Here is a 19,924-nt window from a genome sequence, read left to right as displayed (position 1 = left end):
TTCGGGCAAGCCCCCCCACCGTATAGCAAAAACCTCTAAAAAAAAAAAAAAAAAAAGGCCATGAGGGGACCAGCAGGCATGACGGTGGTGGTTAAGATGCTAGACTCCTATGTGACCAATCACAGTTTGAGTTCTAGACCTTGTGACTTGTTTTCTTACTTTCTGTCTCTCTCTGGTGAGTGCACATGCCCTATGGCAAATTAAAAATAAATAAATAAATAAAAATATTAAAAATTAATTTAAAAATTATTAGGAAAAGAGGTCATATTGTAGAAATTGCAGAAAACCAGAAGACTGAAAGATCAAAGTATATGCTATCCTCTTAACTCTTTATTTTCTTCAGTATTAATGTGTTATGTATTGATTATTTATTGCTTCAGAGCAAATAATTCCAGAATGTAGTGGTTTAAAATAATAGGTATTTATTATCTCAGTTTTCATGTTAGGAATCTGAGCATGACTTAGTTGTATTCCTCTGGTTCAAGGTCTTTCAGAAGATTGCAAATCACATGCTCCCTTGGGTTGTATTCTTATCTGAAGGCTCAACTGGGGCTTTCATTTATAATCTGTTAGCCTACATTTGTAAGCAAGGCTCATTTCCCCATAAGATACTGGACTGAGGGCTTCACTTTCTTGTTTTGAGCCATGTGGGCTGCTCAATGGGGTAGGTTTACAACATGGTAGCTGTAGTCCTCTGAGTGAGGAGGAGAATGAGTGTCCAAGACAGGAGTTGATCTTTTTGTCACTTAATCTTGGAAGTGACATTTTATTACTTCTACTACATTGTATTTATTAGAAGGGGAGAACTCAGGGAGAAGGGATTACACAAAAGTGTGTCTCACAAGATGGCAATCACTGGGGACCATCCCAGAGGTGGCCTGCCATATACTGGTTTCAACACTTTGCTCATGAGATAAGATTTTATTATTTTTCCAACTTTGTTGTCTCTTTTATGGGAGGGAGGGATGGAGGAAGGGAGAGTAAGAGAGAGAGAAAGAGAGAGAGAAAGAGAGAGAGGACCCCTAACAGTGTCTTGATACCACAATCTACCTCTGCTTTAGCCAGCCCAGATCACAGGCATCTATATACTCAGTAGATTCAGTGGGATCTCTGGTGTGAACCTGGAGTCTTCCCTTGTGGGTCAGCCTTGCAGAGTGTCACAGTACTGCTGCACCCCTGTCCAGCCTCTATGAGGTCACTTTTTAAAATCGTACTTCTGACTGGGTTTGAATAATCTAATATCATTTATTTTAAAATTTTTATTTATTTTTTTGAGGTTTTTGCCATAGGACACATGCACTTGCCAGAGAGAGAGAGACAATGAGAGGGAAAGTGAGAAATAACCCCCTAGGAAGGATGGCCATGCCACAATTCCTTCTTCTCCGTTCTCCTCCTGGGATTTTGGTCACTCATGCACACCCACATGGTGTGATTTTCAACCCACCAGGTCTAGAAACTTGAGCCACAGTTGTCCATGTGGGAATCCAGTGCCATAATCATTAGGCCACCTAGGCCACCTACCGCCCCTTCTCCCCCATGTCATTTACAGGAAGCTGCTGCTGGCTGTATGCTTCTGGGCAGAGGATGGGGATGTGTTTATCTTCTTTTATAATTTCTTAGAAATAAATGGTTGGCAGATTTTACAGAGGTATTTTAACATTTCATCAATAAATTACATGTTCCTCTATTGGTACGTGGCATTTAAAATTTCAAAGGAAATTGCTAAAAGTGATAAAAATTTGTTGCTTTGTATTTCTGTTTTTGGAGATCTTTTCAGTTACTTTTTTTTTTTTTTTGAGAGATTTTCACTGTAGGGCGCGTGCGCTCGCCAGACAGACAGAGAGAGACATAGAGACAGAAAGCGAGAAATCACCTCCCGGGGGGATGGTCATGCCGCAATCCCTTCTCCTCCATTCTCCTCTCGGGATCTTGGGCACGCACGCACGCGCGCCCGGCGTGAGTTTTAAGCCACCGGGTCCGGGACACGAACCGCGGTCGACTACGTGGGAGTCCAGCGACATAGCCATTATGCTAACTGCTGGTTCCCCACAGACCTTTCTTCATCCGAGGGGAACTTGTCTCAGTATTACTACTTTTCTTTCATGTCGTTCGTTTCTTTAGAAACATCATTCAGCATCACTTTGACTTGATGATTTTGATCACTATAGCTCTCCTGTCCTTGTTCCTGCATATTTCCCTTTGTATTCTGAGAAAGCATCTATGGCACCACACAACACTGATTCGAGTTTTTGCATCCCTGATTCTCCTCTACCTTCAATACAGACTTTGAAGATCATTATTCTCTTATGAGGGGGAGGAGGATGGAGGCTTGCCATAGGGCTTTGTATACTTTTTATCTCTCCAAAAAGACAGTGAGGGGGAAAGTGATGAATCAACCTCCAGGGTGATGGCCACATTGCAATCCCTTCTCCTTTATTCTCTGCTCAGAATTTTGAGCATGCACACATACATTCCCAGCATGAGTTTCAATCTGCCAGGTCCAAGACTTAAACCATGGTTGGCCATGTGGGAGTCCAGCACCTTAACTACCACTCCACCTGCTAGTCTCAATGAAAGATAGTAATTCTAATAATGTATTTTTAGTGTCCTTGAAATTCTTTTTCATTTTTTATTATCTTTGTATTTTTTAATATTTTATGTTATTATTCTTTTATTTTTCATTTACCCTTTTTATTACTATCCTTTCATCTCACCTCAAATTTTTCTTTCCTTTAGAGTGTTTTTATTCATAGATACTTTGTCTTCTTGTCCTTCATTGAAGAAACCAAATATTTTTTAAGATTTCTACTGTGAGGGACCAGCAGTTAGCGTAATGGCTATGTCGCTGGACTCTCATGTAGTCAACCACGGTTCAAGTCCTGGACTGGGTGGCTTAAAACTCACACCGGGTGTGTGTGCATGCATACCTAAGATTCTGAGAGGAAAATGGAGGAGAAGGGATTGTCCCATGGCCATCCCCCCCAGGGGGGGTGATTTCTCGCTTTCCGTCTCTCTGTCTGTCTGGTGAGCGCATGTGCTCTATAGAAAAAAGCCTCTCCAAAAAAAAAAAAAGATTTCTACTGTGAAATCTTACAGAAGTTTTATAATCTTATAATCCGAAATAGATAATAATATCGTGAAGTGTTTTATTCTTCTCTATTTTCTCGATGTAATTTCATCTCTCTTTTCCTGCAAACATTGATTTTCCTTTGTTCATCCTCAACAAAGTATTCAGATTCAGTATTTTTTGATACACCAAAAATTATATCGCCCTTTCTACACCCTGAGATTGAATGTTTGGCTGTGGTCACATGGAAGTGAGTGCATGTATTTGGCCCCTGTTTCTGACAGGCTTCAATTATAGTGAATCGTTATTCTATTGACAGGACAACTTGCTCCTGCCCTGATTCCTTATTTATGTGACTTGATGAATTGATTGAATACATGAAAAAATACATCTGTGATCTCAGGTGCATTTATACCCATCTTCCGAAATGTACTTTTTTACCACTCAGTGTCATTTTGGATTTTGGTCAGTGATTGCAAAGAGAGTGAAAAGGAGAGTCAGGTGTATCTCAGTCCAGCTCCAATTCTCTTCTGATAATGGTGCCTTTATCTAGGTTAGGATATTGTCTGTTGATATTTGCTTTTGCTTTTTTTTTTTTTTTTTCAGTGTCATGGTGTGTATCTTAACAAGAAGTTGAGGTAATTGCTGACTTCTCCCAAATGTCATTTTGTAAGAGAAACTGTTGATACTTTTGTCCTCTCCAATCTGTTTGCTATAGGGTTGCCTAACCATCTCTGTAAAAGGCTCAGATCATGTCTCCCACTTCTAAAAGCCCTCAATGTGTTTTATATCCAAACTCCGTGTTGTGGAATATTTGTTCTTCAGTTTCTCTGTCTGCCTAAGTCTGCAACCTCATTCCTCATGCAACATTTCAGCCCTCTGAGCTCTGACTGGTAGGGTTCTCTGGTGGTACATCCTTTCCTACCAGCTTGTCTTGAAACACCTCTGCAGCTTGCTCTTCGGACTCAGCTCCAGCTTCCCCTCTGTGAAGTGATGTGAACATAACTCCATCTTTGGCCTCTGTTGCACTCTGCATAAGCTGTTTTATGTCTCCCTTTTACTACTTTTACTTGACCATGGCAAGAAAGAGGAGGCTTGTGGTTTACCCCTGTACCTCAAGAGCCTGGTTTAGTGCCTGACACATATTTTCTTGCTCCTAGTAAATTAAAGAGTGATTTACAGCTAGTTTTTTTCTCTGCTAAAGACTTACAATCTGATGCTTGAATTTATTATTTTTTTCTAAAATAAAACCATCTTATCTTGTAAAGAATTTTAAACTGCATGTGACTTTATTGTCCCTTTCCTCCATTCAGTGAAAGCTGAGTAAATCAGCCCTCCTATTAGAAGCAATGCTTTACGGTAGTAGCTTCCTCTTGATGGACATCCCCTGGGTGTGTTTAAAGAGCTGGATTTGGTGGCCCAGTCTTCTTTTCCCTCCCTTTCAGTCCCTCCTCCCCTCCCTTCCAAGATTTCTTATGGTTACTCGGGAGTTGCCCACTTAGGTTCTGGGAGTCCTAATCCTGGCTCAGCTAAGGGCCTTTGGGTATCTCACCTTCAATCCCTGAAAAACGTGTTGACATGGTTCACTGTTTTTTAAATTTTCTTTTTCCACATGAAATCCATTTATTAAGTAGCAGAAAGTAATATTGTTTTCCCTTTTCTGAATACTAAATTAGTTTCTGTGGAAATGATTTAGTTGTTGCTAACAGTATTGTGGACTCCTGCGTGACACAGTAGCAAGTACATATCAGCTGTTAAGAAACAAAGATCTTGCTTTCCTACTGGAGACATATGGTTAAAACCACAACAACAACAATTAAAAAAAAAGGATAGCAAAAGGATATTTTGCATACACAGAGAGAAAGTCAAGAGAATTAGCTTTAAGTAATCTATGACTTACTTTTCCATGAGATATCAAAATCTCACAAACACTGAATAGCATTGATACAATTTTTTAAAAATTTAATGTTAAATTAAGGATGCTAGTTACTTTAGCAACAAGGAGATGGATAGAGTACATTAGAGAGTGAGAAATACTCTTTTGCTGTTGTCACTTATGAGAATGAAAAGTATAAGAAGAGAGCAGGAAAAAAAATTCATTTCTAATTGCAGTGCAGCCCACAAGCTTGCACATCCTATAACGAGAAAGCTCCTTGTTAGCTGCCAAAATCTGCCATCCAATCTGTCTGGTAGTTGATTTCATTATTACATTTTGATGTGCCCTTGACAAGCTTTAGCACACAAAAACTCAATGCTTCCTCATGCCCCTCCAGTACTAAAAAGATCATGGAGGGTTAACAAAGACCTGTGCTTAGCTTTTTATTATTCACATAGTGGGGATGTTTATAAACAGAACAGAGTGTAACAAGAACAAATGCTCAACCACATCGCACAGTTCCCTTGTCTTACATGTCATTTCAGTATCGATTCTATCTGGTTCTGCACTCTGCTTCACACACACAAAGACCAAAACTCTGTGCCAGCAAGCTGTCCCTAAGGGGTTTTGAAATATGGACAAACAACTCTCTTTTCTTTTGATAATTGAGATATATCGTTCTACCACTTTGGGTCCCCAGCATCTGATGTTTTTGAAATCCTCTTTAAATGCTACTCCAATCTTGGTTAGAGCTGGTTCCCTCTGTCCCCTAACTCAGCCTTACAGATTTACCCCTGCACATGGGTGCCGGTGGGGGGAAACTGTTAAATTAGAGAGGATTACTATTACTACTAACTTCATGAAATATATTATGAACCTCAGCAAAACTTAGGGAAAAGGCAATTAAAATGACCAATGCAACTCCGCCTTTGCAAATATAATTATATCTCCTTTCCTCCTCTCTCTTTCCCATTCACTGGTGTTAATGTGATATAAATGTTCTGGCTGAGTTTCATTTGAAAGGTCATAACCTGATCCTCTGGAGTAAAATGTTGCTTTCAGCATCATTCGTAGCTAAACTGAACTTCATGCAAAGCAGAATTCTTTCCTCTACTCTGGACAAAAGTAGCATGTTCTCTGGTAGCCTCAAATGTTAGAAAGGCATTGGCTACAAAAGTGCTGACACTCTGTAGTCCAGGATGTATGGACTAGGACTTCCATTGCCCTAGGACTTCCCATTGCCCTGCCTGTGGAGGATCAAGATGATCCAAATGTGCTACCCCTGGTTTGGTGATGTTGGGATGGGGCAGGGGACAGGTAAAATCATAAAAGTTCATTTTGCTACAATCATAAAAATATATGACAGGAATACATCTTATGAACTGCATATAATGACAATAAAATTTTCTGAAATATTCGAGGGAGAATACTTGTGAATCTGTATATTTGCTTAATTTCTTGTATTCTCATCTATACTACTGATATTTTTGATTGTCAGCTACATACAGTTTCCTGTCTCATTATATTTGCCAAAAATACATCACTGTTGCAAGGATACATTGTTAACAAATAATAGAAGTAAGACAGAATGGGAGGTGTAAAGAGTTACCATTTGTTGAATATTTTCTGTAGCTAGACAGTTTTATAATTGTTCAGTGTTTTACATATGCTGTATAATTTAATATAGTAATCAGAACATATCTCTTTTTAAGATAAGAGTTATCCCCATTTACCAGATAAGGAAAAGATAAAGAAAGATTAAGTAAGATTCCCAAAGTCACACAGCTAGTAAATTAAAATCTAACTCAGTCTTATGCTAGAATCGTGCTTATTTTCACAGCATCTTTTCTTTTTTTTTTATAAAGAGACAAGATATCTGAACACCTAGATTTGACCCTAATACACATAAACCCCTAGGTAGAAAATGCCCCTCAAAGAGACAGTCCAAAATTTATCTTAGTTGATCAACAACTGATAGAAACTACTTGTGGATATAGTACTAATGATTCCAGTAGAAAGAAGAAGCAAATATATTCACTAGCTAGAGGTAACACATTTGCATTTGAGATTAGCTGGCACTCATAGGTTACTTTTTCTTGTTTTAAAAATGTAATTAAACCAACTGTCCTAAGAAAACTCTTCCTTCTGTTCCACACGTAACCAGTTCCAGATGTGAACCTCCTCCCTACAATAATTGGTTAGTGTTGTACTTTGACTGGCTTGACCTTTCTTCAAACATACTCCTCTCTCAAACTCATTTAGATGCTAGTTTCCAGACTGAAATCAAATTTAGACCCTAAAATGAGGAATGTCTGCAAACTGAAAATTCCAATTTAATTTACACTGTTTTTAAAACATTAGAAGTTGGAGAGAAGGAAAGAATGATGACGTCCCAAGGACTGAAGATCCAAGCCCACTCTTTGGTGTGTTCCTGTGGTTTAGCCCCTCTTCCAGGCGAGACCCTCAGCTGGGGCTTTCTTGGCGTGGAGTCATCTAGCTGCAGTTAACATTTAGTTCACACATCATTAGGTGAAGCCCTGGTTACAGAGATACACTGCTCTTGTCAGAGCAGAAGTATGCTGCATGCACCTGCAGTTTGAAGTTTTTGTTGAGGGAATAGACTGAAATGAATGAAAAGATTGAAACCAGTTACTTTTTTTGTAACTCCACCTGCTGTGGTATATTTTTGTTGGACAGCATAACTAGAGGTGTGTTTATAGCTTGAGGGAAAGGATACATTAGGGGTTACATGGTTTTAAGACTATTTTTTTTCTTTAAAGCTATAAATCAAATTTCCATGAAAAGTTATGTGTATGTAACTGTTATAGATTTTGTGGATGTATATATTATACTTCTTTTTCTCTTAAGGAATCATTTCCTTTGTTGTTGTAATCCCAGGAATAATTTGTCCATGGTAGTAAGATATCAGTACTATATCTATGCTATCCAAAATTGACAATAAAGTCAGAATAAAAGTTAGCCTACCATACTTATAAGCCTAGTTATCAGATTTTGTTTAAAGTGTCAAATACTCAGTTATACCCTGTTACATTTAATTAGTAATTTCATGAAGTAGATTTGCTAATATCCATTTTCTAGATGAAGGACCTAACATGAAAGAAGGTGAATGAGGGACTGAGGCTCTTGTAGCTTTTCAGTGGATAGAGCTGGGATGAGAATGTCCGTTAGTTCTACCGACCCCGTGACTTGCCACACAACAGCAACTCTAATAACTGCAAAGCCTCAAATGACACATTGTCCCTTTATGGTTTAAGATCTTCAGTTAAGCCATGTATTTCTTTTCTTTTTTCCTTCTTTTTTTCTTTTCTTTTTTCTTTTATGAGTGTGTGTGTGAGAGAGAGAGGCATTTTTGGACAGGGTCTCACTTTGCCATTTCTGCTCCAACTTCCCAATCAGCTTCTCGAGTCCCATGAGCGTTCAGGTTGGTGTGAGACTGAAGCTGTGCCCCCCGTGTGCTCCTATCCCAAGCAGTGGTGCTCTCTGTATGCCACTGCATACTCGGCCCAGTTATATATTTCTATGTATGATTTCTAGGTATTCCATCTACATGGCATTTCTGCTATCAACCTCTGAATATTTTGAAGTCAGCATGAACATATGAAGTATAACCTCTATATTGAGGAGTCTCGACTCATTGAGATAGAAGCATAAAAATCATCTTTTTTCCCCCAATTACTGTTTTCAACTGTGTTATGTTGAAATCCTCCCTCTTTCTTATCTCTTAATATCACATTGAGATGGCTTCATAAGTGTCCAGTTATTTAATATTAGTCCTAATATTTGTCTAATTCCATACTCAATTTCAAACCTCTTTTTCTCCCATAAAAGTCTAGACTATCTTAGCGTGTACCAGTGTGTGTCCTGGCTCTGATTACTTGCTTTTACCCTCTTCAAGACTTAGATCCTGAGGCCAGCAGGTGATGGTGATGTGGTTAAGGTGCTGAACTTCCACATGGCCAAACATGGTTCAAGTTCCAGACCTCGTGGCTTAAAACTCACTCTGGGCTTGCATGCATGCCTGCCTAAAATCCCAGGAGAAGAATGGAGGAGAAGAGATTGTGGCGTGGCTATCCCTCCTGAGGGGTGATTTCTCACTTTTCCTCTCACTGTGTCTTTTGCTATCTTTATAGTGAGTGCATGTACCCTATAGCAAAAGAGCTAAAAAAAAAAAAAAAAAAAGACTTAGATTCTTATCCACTACGGTCAGGGAGGAGAAATAGAGGCAGATGTTTTCTTGACATTCTGGCTTCATGTCACTGGGAGAAAAGAACCCAGTTAAACTCTGAGTTAGTTTAGTTGTCTAGTTCTATCTGATGCTAGTGGCTCCACTTAGGTAAATGTGTTAAGTGATCAATTTTCTTAGTGTAGATTGAAAATTATTTTGGCCCCCTTCACTGTGAGTATTGTTTCATAGGGAGGCCATTTTTTTTTTCTTTCTTTGACACCTCCATCTACTCTGTTCCTTGAGTGAGGTAGCCCAATCCTTGCCCTGGTGACTTCTTGCATAGATCTATGGCCTTTACCTGGCTTTTGTTCCCCATATTTTATCACATAAGCTAAGAAAAGATAGAAATTTTATCCTATGTTCTTTGAGGGCCCTCAAAAGCTGGGCTGGCATAGAGTTCAACTCTCATCTTCATTAATACTGCTGTATTTCCCCCTGTAAGTCCTGGAATAAGCCTGGCTGTCCCAGTGATGCTCTTACTTCTAGAAGTTTCTAGTCTAGAAGCAGTCACTAATCTCTGTTTATGAATACACTCATACTTTAGGGAACATATTAGGTAGCCTTTCTCTAATGTTGTAATTATCTAATGCTGCAGAACAAATCACTCTCCAACCTTGTGGCTTAACTTAAAAATAATTTATTGTCTCATAGTTTCACCTGGTTGGGAATTTTAGAGAAGCTTGGCTTCTCAGGGTTTCTCATCAGGTTATACTTTTTCTTCTTTTTTTTTTTTTTTCTTTTTGGAGAGGTTTTTGTAATAGGGCACATGCACTCACCAGAGAGAGACAGAGAGACAGAAAGTGAGAAATCAACCCCCAGGGGGGACAGCCATGATGTAATCCCTTCCCCTCCATTCTCCTCTTGGGATCTTGGGCATGCACGTACATGCACCTGGTGTGACTTGAAGCCACCGGGTCTGGGACTCAAACTGCGGTCGACTCCATGAGAGTCCAGTGACATAGTCGCTATGCCAACTGCTGGTCCCACCATGAGGTTATAATTCTGTATCATCTGGGGCTATAGTCATCTGGGTTGGAGGATCCCCTAGCAAGGTAGCTCCCATGGCTGACATATTGGTGCTGGCAGGTCTCAGCTCCTCTCCTTATGTGCCTATTATCAGGGCTGCTTGAATGTCCTCAAGACATAATGCGGGCTTCCTCCAACAATAAGTGATCCAAGAGACCAAGATAAATGCTGTTTGTCTTTTAGGACTTCAGCTCAGAAGTAACATACTGTAACTCCTATATTATTTCATTGGTCACGTAGCCTAACCCTAATCCAGTGTGAAAATGGACTATACAAATACATAAATACCCTGGGGCTAGGCAGTGGCTTAGTGGTAAAGTGCATGATCTGTGAGGCTGACTCACACAGGAGGTTCTGGGTTCATGTACAGAGACCTCCCTGAGTGTGCCAGGCATGCTTACATTCATGCTTTGGTGTTGGCCAAGGCTTGGGGTGGATCAGGGTGTCAAAACCTTGTTGGACGTGCTGTCTCTATTTCTCATAGAAGAAATAAATAAAATAAAAAAACAAAATGATATAAATAGCAGAAAGTGAGGACCATTAGGAGCCATATTGGAGCTGGTTTGCAGAGTGGCCTTTCAGGTTCCTAAAACTTAACCGAAATACAAAAACTTCACTGAAATATAAAAGTGACAGCAACAAAAAACATCAGGAAAGAGGTCCTAATCTACCCTCCTTGCACATCATTCTAATTTCTACCAGTGACTCACTTAAAACCTTCCTGCTCACTTGGCTTTGAGTAAAGGGCACGATTACCCTCTCTTCTCTGATACACTGTACCATTCACGTAGAGAATTACTGGCCTCTCTTCCGTGCTTAGTTCTTTCCTAATATAAAGTAGGCAAGAAGTATAGAATAATATTTTGTGGGTAGGACCACTGTATCCTAGTAATTTTTTTTGAAAAGGTCTCTAGCTCCAATTATGAGACACATGATATAATACTGGTTGAACTAATATTAGCTGCTGTAACAAATAAATCTCAAAATTTTAGTTGTTTTGGGACCAGCAGATGGCATTATGGTTACATCGCGGGACTCTCAGATCATCAACCATGATTCAAGTCCCAGACCTGGAGGCTTGAAACTCGGGCTGGGTGTGTGTATGTATGTATGCTCAAAAATCTCAAGAAAAGAATAGAGGAGAAGAGACTGTAGCATGGCCATCCTCTCTGGGGGGATGAGTTCTCATTTTCTGTCTCTCTGACTCTCTGGCAAGTGCACATGCCCTATAGCAAAAATCTCTCTGAAAAAGAAAATGTTTAGTGGTTTACTCAATATAAGTTTACTTGAGGGAGCTTCAAAAGGTTTGTGGAAAAATGGAATTAAAGTACAAGTTTATTTTAGTGCACAAAATGGAAATTCATGAATAGTTTTTTCATAATACATATTTCCTATGAACTTTTTGAAGACCCTTTGTATTTTTCCTCACACAAATTCTAACTAGGAGAATTGCTCTGTGTAGTCATTTGGGTTGAGGAAGATTCTCCCACATTTAAGACAAGGCCTGCAATATCACCTTGAATCTGACACCCAGTCAGTGAAAGGGGTAAGACAGCATGGGAAGTGTCCCTCACTCCCAACCACCACAGCGTGCTTACACTTGACAGAGAGACAAAGACATAGAAAGAAGGAGAGGAAAAAGTACTTCCCATGGGGAATGGTCAGGCTGAAATTCCTTCTCCATTTTTTTCTCCTTTCAGGATTTTGGGCATACCCACACACGTGCTCAGCATATTTGTTTAAGCCACTGGTTCCAGGACTTGAACTGAGGGATCACCCATGTGGGATCTGGCCACGTTAATCACCTGACCATGGAGACAGTACAAACCTGTGAAGTTTTTAAGGGCCAGGCCTGAAGTGGCATTCATCACTCCTCTCCATATGCTAATGGTCAGAACCTAGCTATATGCCTCTCCCTAACATCATGGGGTGGAGAAGGGGGCAGAGACTGGGAAATAGAGCCCAAGTATGGGCAATTTTTCATCATTTGCAGTCAGAAAGGAGGATGTGACCTTTCACAGACAGGTAGCCATCTCTGTGATGGGATGGCATTCACAAATGTAATGTGACTCGTGTGAGGAGAGCATAGTCTGGTGACCTGGGAGTGCGTCCTTGCCTCCAAGAACTGGGATACATTAGCTGGTCTTTGATGCTCAGTAACAACAGTTCCTTGAGCTTGCCAGCTACTGAGTGCACAGACTCAAAATCAGCTCCATCATTTCTCAGTCTTCAGTCACTTTCTGAGCTCCCCCGTCCCACTGCTCCCACTGCTTTGAACCACCTTAACATGTCCCATTTGTCACCCTCCATTCCTCCACCTTCCAGAGTCCCATCATGAGTTCTCATCAGTCAACTTCCCTACAGTCTCAACTTTTCTTGGGAAGCGCCCTTCTCTTTCTTACTCTAAGTACCATCTGGCTCTTCCCTGAGAATACTACCTCTCCTACAGTCCTCTCAAAGGAAAGCCATGTTTTCATCCAACCTTGTGTGTCTCAGGGACAGGAGGCTTGGTAGATGTGACTTTTCCCTTCCAAATTCTTTTCTTCTTCCATCTTTGATATGCATGGCATCAAGCTTTACTACCTTTTGCCCTGCCTGTTGTCTGTTGGCCTCCTGGCCTCTCTTACTTATTGACAATGTCAGAATCTGGTTCATTGTTTCGCTCTTGAATGCTTTTCTCTTCATGCTTAGCAATTTCCATGTCTAAGCAGGAAGTTGAAACAGTGCCTGGGCTCCTCTGTTCTCTGACCTCTACTGTCAATAATCTACTACCTGCTGACAACATTCAGCTATCTTATTTTGTGCCACCTGAAAAGACTTGGTTTGATAAAAATGACCCAATCTCAGAGCCAGCAGGTGGTATGGTGGTTAAGGTGCTGGACACCCACATGGCTGACTGTAGTTTGAGTCCTGAACCTGGCAGCTTGAAAATTATGCCAGGCATGTGGTGCACACATGCCCACAATCCCAGGAGGAAAATGAAAGAAGAAGAAATGTGTCATGGCCATCTCCCCACCAGGTGGGGGGTGATTCCTCACTTTCTCTCTCATTATCTCTCTCTGTCTCTCCCCAGTGAATGCACATGCCCTATGGAAAAATCCTGAAGGAAAAAACAAAACAAAACAATATCTGACCATTGCCTCCTATGTTTCTATCTTACCTACTCTGGCTCTGTCCTTCTAAAACTCTCTTACTGATCTGGCTGCACATCTCTTTGATTATTCATCATTCTCCTCGTGTCCTCATGCCCCTGTGTACTGGCCTGGATTCCATTGTCCAGCACCATACCATAACCTTCTTATAATCTCATGGTCTTTGCTCCCTCTTCTTTCATTGCTCTTGACTGGCAGATTTCTGGCAAATTGTGTGTGTGTGTGTGTGTGTGTGTGTGTGTGTGTGTATCATATCTTTGCTATGCTGACTGGACTCACTTCAAATTCATGATCAAAAGTCTCAAATGAGCACTCCACAGTGTCAGATGATTCCACTAAGATCTCACTTTCTGAGATGTTCATTTCACACCTCTTTCTTCTTTTCAGTTTCCAGCTACTCTCCTCTGAATATGTTTAGCTGATGACCTCAATGTATAATTCTTCATGATAACTAATAAATTCAGTCAAGAATGATTTTAACTTTCCATTACTCATTATGCTACAGTACAAAATGACTTCAATTCTTAAAATCAACCTCTTTACTTTTTTTCTTAGATCCCATCTCCTGTGCTTTCTGAAGGATTTGGTTCTGCCTATTATCCCTTTTCTTTCTTGTATCATCAAGTTTTTTCTTTGCCACATTATCAAACATATTATCCAACTTAAAACAAAAGTAAAATCCCCTTGATGTTGCATCTCCCTTCAAATGCTACTTCATTTCTTAGCTCTTCTTTATAGAATAACTCCATGGAAACATTCTCTGCCTTTCTTTCCAACTCTTCACAATTTTTCACTTATTTGTTTTCTTAACCTCCTGGAATTGGGATTTTACCCCTAAAATTCTACTGAAACCACTTTTATCAGGATTGTCAAAGATCAGGAACCAGCAGTTAGCATAATGGCTATGTCGCTGGACTCCCACAAAGTCGACCGCGGTTCACGTCCCGGACCCGGTGGCTTAAAACTCGCACCGGGTGCGTGTGCGTGTGTGCCCAAGATCCCGAGAGGAGAATGGAGGAGAAGGGATTGCGGCATGACCATCCCCCCTGGGGGGTGATTTCTCGCTTTCTGTCTCTATGTCTCTCTCTGTCTGGCGAGCGCACGCGCCCTATAGCGAAAACCTCTTCAAAAAAAAAAAAAGGTTGTCAAAGATCTATGTCTGGTCAGTGCCAATGGTTAGGTCTCCTACTCTCAGCATCTCAGCAGAACCCAGGGTTGGATGTCCCTTCATAACCGTCATGGCTGGGTTTCTGTAGTACAATGCCCTCTTGAATTTCCTTCTTTTTGATCTTCTCTGGTTCTTTCTCTGTACCACGTTTCATGTTAGTGTTTCAGCTACTATCTCCCTTGGTGATCTCATTTAGTTTTAGTCTTCTAAATTAGTTATACATAGATGATTCAAAATGGATATCTCCCACTCAGTCTGCTCTTGAGGTCCAGACCTATAAATGTAACTGTCTAATTGACATTTCTATGTAGATTCTGAATAAGTATGTCAAAACTAACAGAGAAAACAGAGTTATTATTTTTTTCTAAAAATATCTTCTCAGTACCCCAAGGCGAACTTTTCCTTTTCAGTAAATGATTTTGATGAAAGGTCTAGTTTCTTTATTTTATTTTATTTTATTTTTTGGAGAGGTTTTGCTATAGGGCATGTATGCTCTCCAGAAAGACAGAGAGAGACAGAGAGACAGAAAGCCAGAAATCACCCCCTAGGGGGATGGCCATGCCACAATCCCTTCTCCTCCATTCTCCTCTCAGGATCTTGGGCATGTACGTACACGTGCCCGGTGTGAGTTTAAGCCACCAGGTCTGAGACTCGAACGGTGGTCAACTACATGGGAGTCCAGTGACAGCCATTACACCAACTGCTGGTCCCGCCCAAAGACCTAGTTTCTTAAGCTAATAACCTGAAAATATTCTTAAGGTCCCTCTTTTCCACATTTCCTCACATTCAGCCCATCAACAAGTCTTGTTAGCTCAACCTTCAAAATATGCTCCCAACTGAATTTTCTATCAGCTTGGTTGCTAAAACCTCACCTGTACTATATCTCCGGTCTGGCTGACTTCAGGAACCTCCTAAGTGGCTTCTCTGCATCTCTTGGTCTCCTCCTACAGAGCATCCTCCCCACTTATGAGCCAGTCTCTCTCTTTCTTCCTTTCCTTTCCTTCTCTTTTCTCTTTCTTTTTTTCCTTTTCTTTTTCTTTTCTTTTCTTTTCTTTTCTTTTCTTTTCTTTTCTTTTCTTTTCTTTTCTTTTCTTTTCTTTTCTTTCTTTCTTTCTTTCTTTCTTTCTTTCTTTCTTTCTTTCTTTCTTTCTTTCTTTCTTTCTTCTTTTTTCTCTCCCTCTCTTTTCTTAATTTTTGCTATAGGGTATATGCACTCACCAGAGAAAGAGAGAAAGAGTGAGAAATCACCCCCCAGGGAATGGCTATGCTGCAATCCCTTCTCTTTCATTCTCCTCTCAGGATTTTGGGCATGCACATACATGCCTGGTGTGATTTTTCAAGCTGTTGGGTCCAGGACTTGACCCATGTAGCCAGCCATGTTGGATCCAGTGTGTCTTAACCTTCACACTACCTGCTGACCCCAGACTCATGCTTTAAAGATAAAATTATATCATTCTTCCACTTAAAACCATCTAGTAACTTTTCATTATTATCACAGCCCTTAAGATTTCATGATCAGACCTTGCCTAATTCTCCAATCTTATTTCCCTGTACTACCTGTCCCGGTCCACTGTGCTTCATCCACGCTGGCCTTCTTTTTGTACCTTGGACCTGCCAAGCTCATTCTCATCACAGAAACTTTGCACTTGCTTCTCGTTCAGCCTAGAAAGCTCTTTCTCCAGAGAATTATGTAGCTTTATCCTCCTCATTCAGGAATCATTTGAAATGCTGCCTCCTTAGGAAATGTTGCGTGATCTAGAAGTTGAAGACCCTCCACTGTGCACTGCGGTGTTCTACCTTACTTCCTCCATACCCTAATAGGAACCTGAAGTCACCTCATATTTTATTTTCTTCTCTTTGCTTTATTGATCATTTAAATTCTTACCCTGTTTATAGTCCTTGAGGAATAGTCCTGTTTTTGTTTCTTGTGATACTTCTTGTGCCAAGAACAAAGCTTCACACATAGAAGGCACTAATAAATATTTGTTGATTGAATAGTTGACTTTCATAATTTCTGGCATTCCAACTGTAGCTCAGAATTCAATGGGATAGTAGTTATAGCACCAGTAATCTTTATATGTAGAAAGCAGGAAGATTTTAATACCATAAATGATATTAATAAAAACCTCAGTATAGTGTTTAACTCATAGTTTGCATTAATAGACTAGTGTATTGGTATACTACAGTAAGGAATTACTGCCCTCTTTCATGAAGATAAAGAACTGATCAATGTTATTACTTTTGTTTTTGTTTTTAATTTATTCTTTGAAAAGTAACTTTAAACCTTTTTTGCTTATTAATGTAGTTCATGCAATTTCAAATTTTTGGAAAATTTTGGGAAAAATAGTCATGTAAGTACATTATTTACTTTTAAAGCCCTCTAGACCAAATTATTTCTAAAATTTTGCTGTAATTCTTCTCACTTTCCATCTCTTTGTCTTCTTTTCTCAATATGCACATCAAATTTGTGTATGTGTGTATGTATCTACTTAAATATTTATTTCCAATACCCCAAGCCTCTCTTGGAAGTCTTTTGTGAGTGGAGTGGTCTCTTATACATGTATTCTCAAATTAATCCATGTCTTAGCCATGACAGGGAACCTATTTCTAGTACTCAGACCACCAGCTGGCTATCAGTCTCAGATATAATCATCTTGGAATGGGGTCAGGGTTTAGTTTCATTCTTTACTTTTCTCTCTCTCTCTTTTTCTTTCTTTCTCTCTTTCTTTCTTTCTTTCTCTCTTTCTCTCTCTCTTTCTCTTCTTTTCTTTTCTTTTCTTTTCTTTTTGTTTCTTTCCTTTCCTTTTCTTTTCTTTTCTTTTCTTTTCTTTTCTTTTCTTTTCTTTTCTTTTCTTTTCTTTTCTTTTCTTTTCTTTTCTTTTCTTTTCTTTGTGGCCACCACATCGTTTATTATTCTAATGGCACTAGCACCGCTGGGGGTGTGCATGGTGACACTACACAGGACTTCCTGACTCCTGGAAAGTATCTACTGGCTCATCTCTTCCCCCACGAGCCTTTAACACAAATAAACCTTATAATGCATGTATTTTAAATTTGTCAGACATCTGAGTTTCCCTCTGAAAAAGTGGAAAATTAAATGTTGGGGTCCCATCCTGCCTCCCCCACCCCACCTGCTGACTGGGTCCCTGTGGGAGGCTATCTGCCGCCCCCTGGAACCTTGAAGTAAACAGAGACAGCATTGTGTCATGTGGAGAGAGGGCACTGTGGACCCTGGCCCCTCAGGTACTGAAGTCAAGGTATCACAGAGAATGGGAGGATGTGAGCTGTGACGACCAGGGTTGGTGTCCTGCCGAGCCTCTCCCCTTCCCAGGGTCAGGCTGGTGGGCAGCTGCGGGAGGGTGCCTACAATTTGTCCAGGAGGTTGTCCAAGGTGGGGGTGCCCTCTTCAGGCCCTTGTGCTTGCGGATCCCGCCACCACCTGGCTAGGGTGGCTGGAGTTGTCAATGGGTCTCCAGGCAGGATCTGCCAGTGGTGGAACACGCACTGCAGGAAGGCCTGGCCACCAGTGGTGGACCTTAGTTTCATTCATTTCTGCACATCACGAATGTATCGGGTGGAACTTTGCTCTTCAAAGTGTGATCCATGACCCAGCAGTCATTAAATGGAGGTTTATTAGAAAGGTAGATTCTTATTTCCCCTCCATCTGTGTTGAATTGTGTCCCACCAAAATTTATAGGTTGAAGTCTTGACTCCACCGCTTCAGATGGGACGTTATTGGGAGACAGCGTCTTCATAGAGGTAATGAAGTTAGGTCCTTAGGGTAGACCCTAATTCATTATGTCTGGTGTTTACATGAGTGGGGGAAATTTAGACATGGAGACACACATGTAGGGAAGATGGCTGTTGACAAGCGGAGTCAAGCGGCCAGGACCAGGCCCTTTCCTCCAGTCTTTCAGAGGGGTCAGTCCTGCCAATACATTGATGTGGGACTTCTAGCCTCTAAAACTCTAAGACAATAAACTTCTGCTTTGTGAAGCCATCCAGTTTGTAGTACTTCGTTATAGCAGCTCTACAAACTAATGTACCACCATAAAACTCTAAGTCAGAATCTGTACTTAAAAAAAGTCCCAAGTGATATTTGTGCACGTTAGTGTGGAACGTGGAGTTAGAATGTTTTCAAAGCAAGTAAGGGAAAACATAATACAAAAAGTCATCAACAGTAAGTAGGATTTGTTGCAGTGCCTCTTGACCTGTTAGGATTGCCTGAGGAGCTCTTAAACAGTATGAATACCAGGGGCTCAGTACAGACCTCTTAGGCGAGAACCTCTGGAGATGGGTCTCAAGTACCAGCAAGCTTCCTAGAATTGAAGGGGCAGCAACAGATGAAAACTGCTAATTTATTGACTCATGTAACTGAAAAGTGCTGTGTTGTGTGGGCTCTGGGTGTGGTGAATCAGGGCTTGACTTTGCCTCTCTGCTCTCCATCTGTAGCTTTTGTCCTCAGATGGTTTCCTTGAAGATCACAAAGTGCAGCTGCCAGCAATCATGGATACGTACTTCTTCAGTCACTTCTAGAGCAGTGGGAAGGTGCTCAACTGTAGTCTGATGGTGCATCCTTATGCCATCGCTTTTCCTGAATCAGAGCTAAGGCCTGTGGAGCACTGGTGTGACGAGGCTTGAGTGTATGTGCTTGGTGTATGTGCCTGTTCCCAGATCAGTGACGATGTGGGCAGGGGATAGCTTAAGCTGAGACTAAACAAGGCTTACCTTGAAGCTAAAGGTTGGGTCACTTTCTGAAAAACTACTGAGTTTATACAATGTGAGAGAAGGTTATATGAAATCTCTTGGCTTTTAATTGAATCTATTTTAATACTCTGTATTTATATGATAATAAATGCATGAACACAATAAATTAGAAGCAAGCAAAGAAGGGAGGAAGGAACCTAGGGACAGAAGAGATAAAGGGAGGGGGAAAAGAGGAAGGAAAGGAAAGAAGGAAGGAAAGGACTTCTGTGGAAAGGTACTACCTTGGATAATATTGGCAAGAAGATCACTTTGAGGTGACATATCAGCTGAGACTTAGAGAACAAGAAGGGACTACACCTGGAAAGTGGAGAGAACTTTCCAGGTAGAGGAATGACAAATTCAGATTTTGATTTGAGAACAAACTTGACTTGCTTGAAGGTTAGCATGGCTAGAGCACTAAGCCGGTTTACAGAGGTAGCTTGAGTTGGCTTTATGTAGGGCATGGTAGGCCAAGGTAAGAACTCTGGATATTACTTTAAGTCCAGCATAAAACCACTAGAAAATTTTAAGCATTATACCCCAATTTGCATTCTTATAAAGAAAATCCTGTTTACTATGTGGAGAAGAAATAATGAGGAGAAAGACTAGAGGCATAAAGCAATGTAGGTCTTATGTAAGAAGT

The 19,924-nt window shown here is 40.5% G+C and overlaps 1 protein-coding gene across 1 annotated transcript in view; it reads left to right on the top strand.

The window, feature by feature from the left end:
• SUGCT (succinyl-CoA:glutarate-CoA transferase) overlaps positions 1-19,924 on the top strand; it is a gene marked incomplete at its 5' end in the record, with an annotated part of 825,119 nt that overhangs the window by 574,364 nt on the left and 230,831 nt on the right.

This window comes from Tupaia chinensis, unplaced genomic scaffold (genome assembly GCF_000334495.1).
Source record: "Tupaia chinensis unplaced genomic scaffold, TupChi_1.0 Scaffold000088_1, whole genome shotgun sequence".
NCBI lineage: Eukaryota > Metazoa > Chordata > Mammalia > Scandentia > Tupaiidae > Tupaia > Tupaia belangeri.
This window is presented reverse-complemented; position numbering and strand designations above follow the sequence as displayed.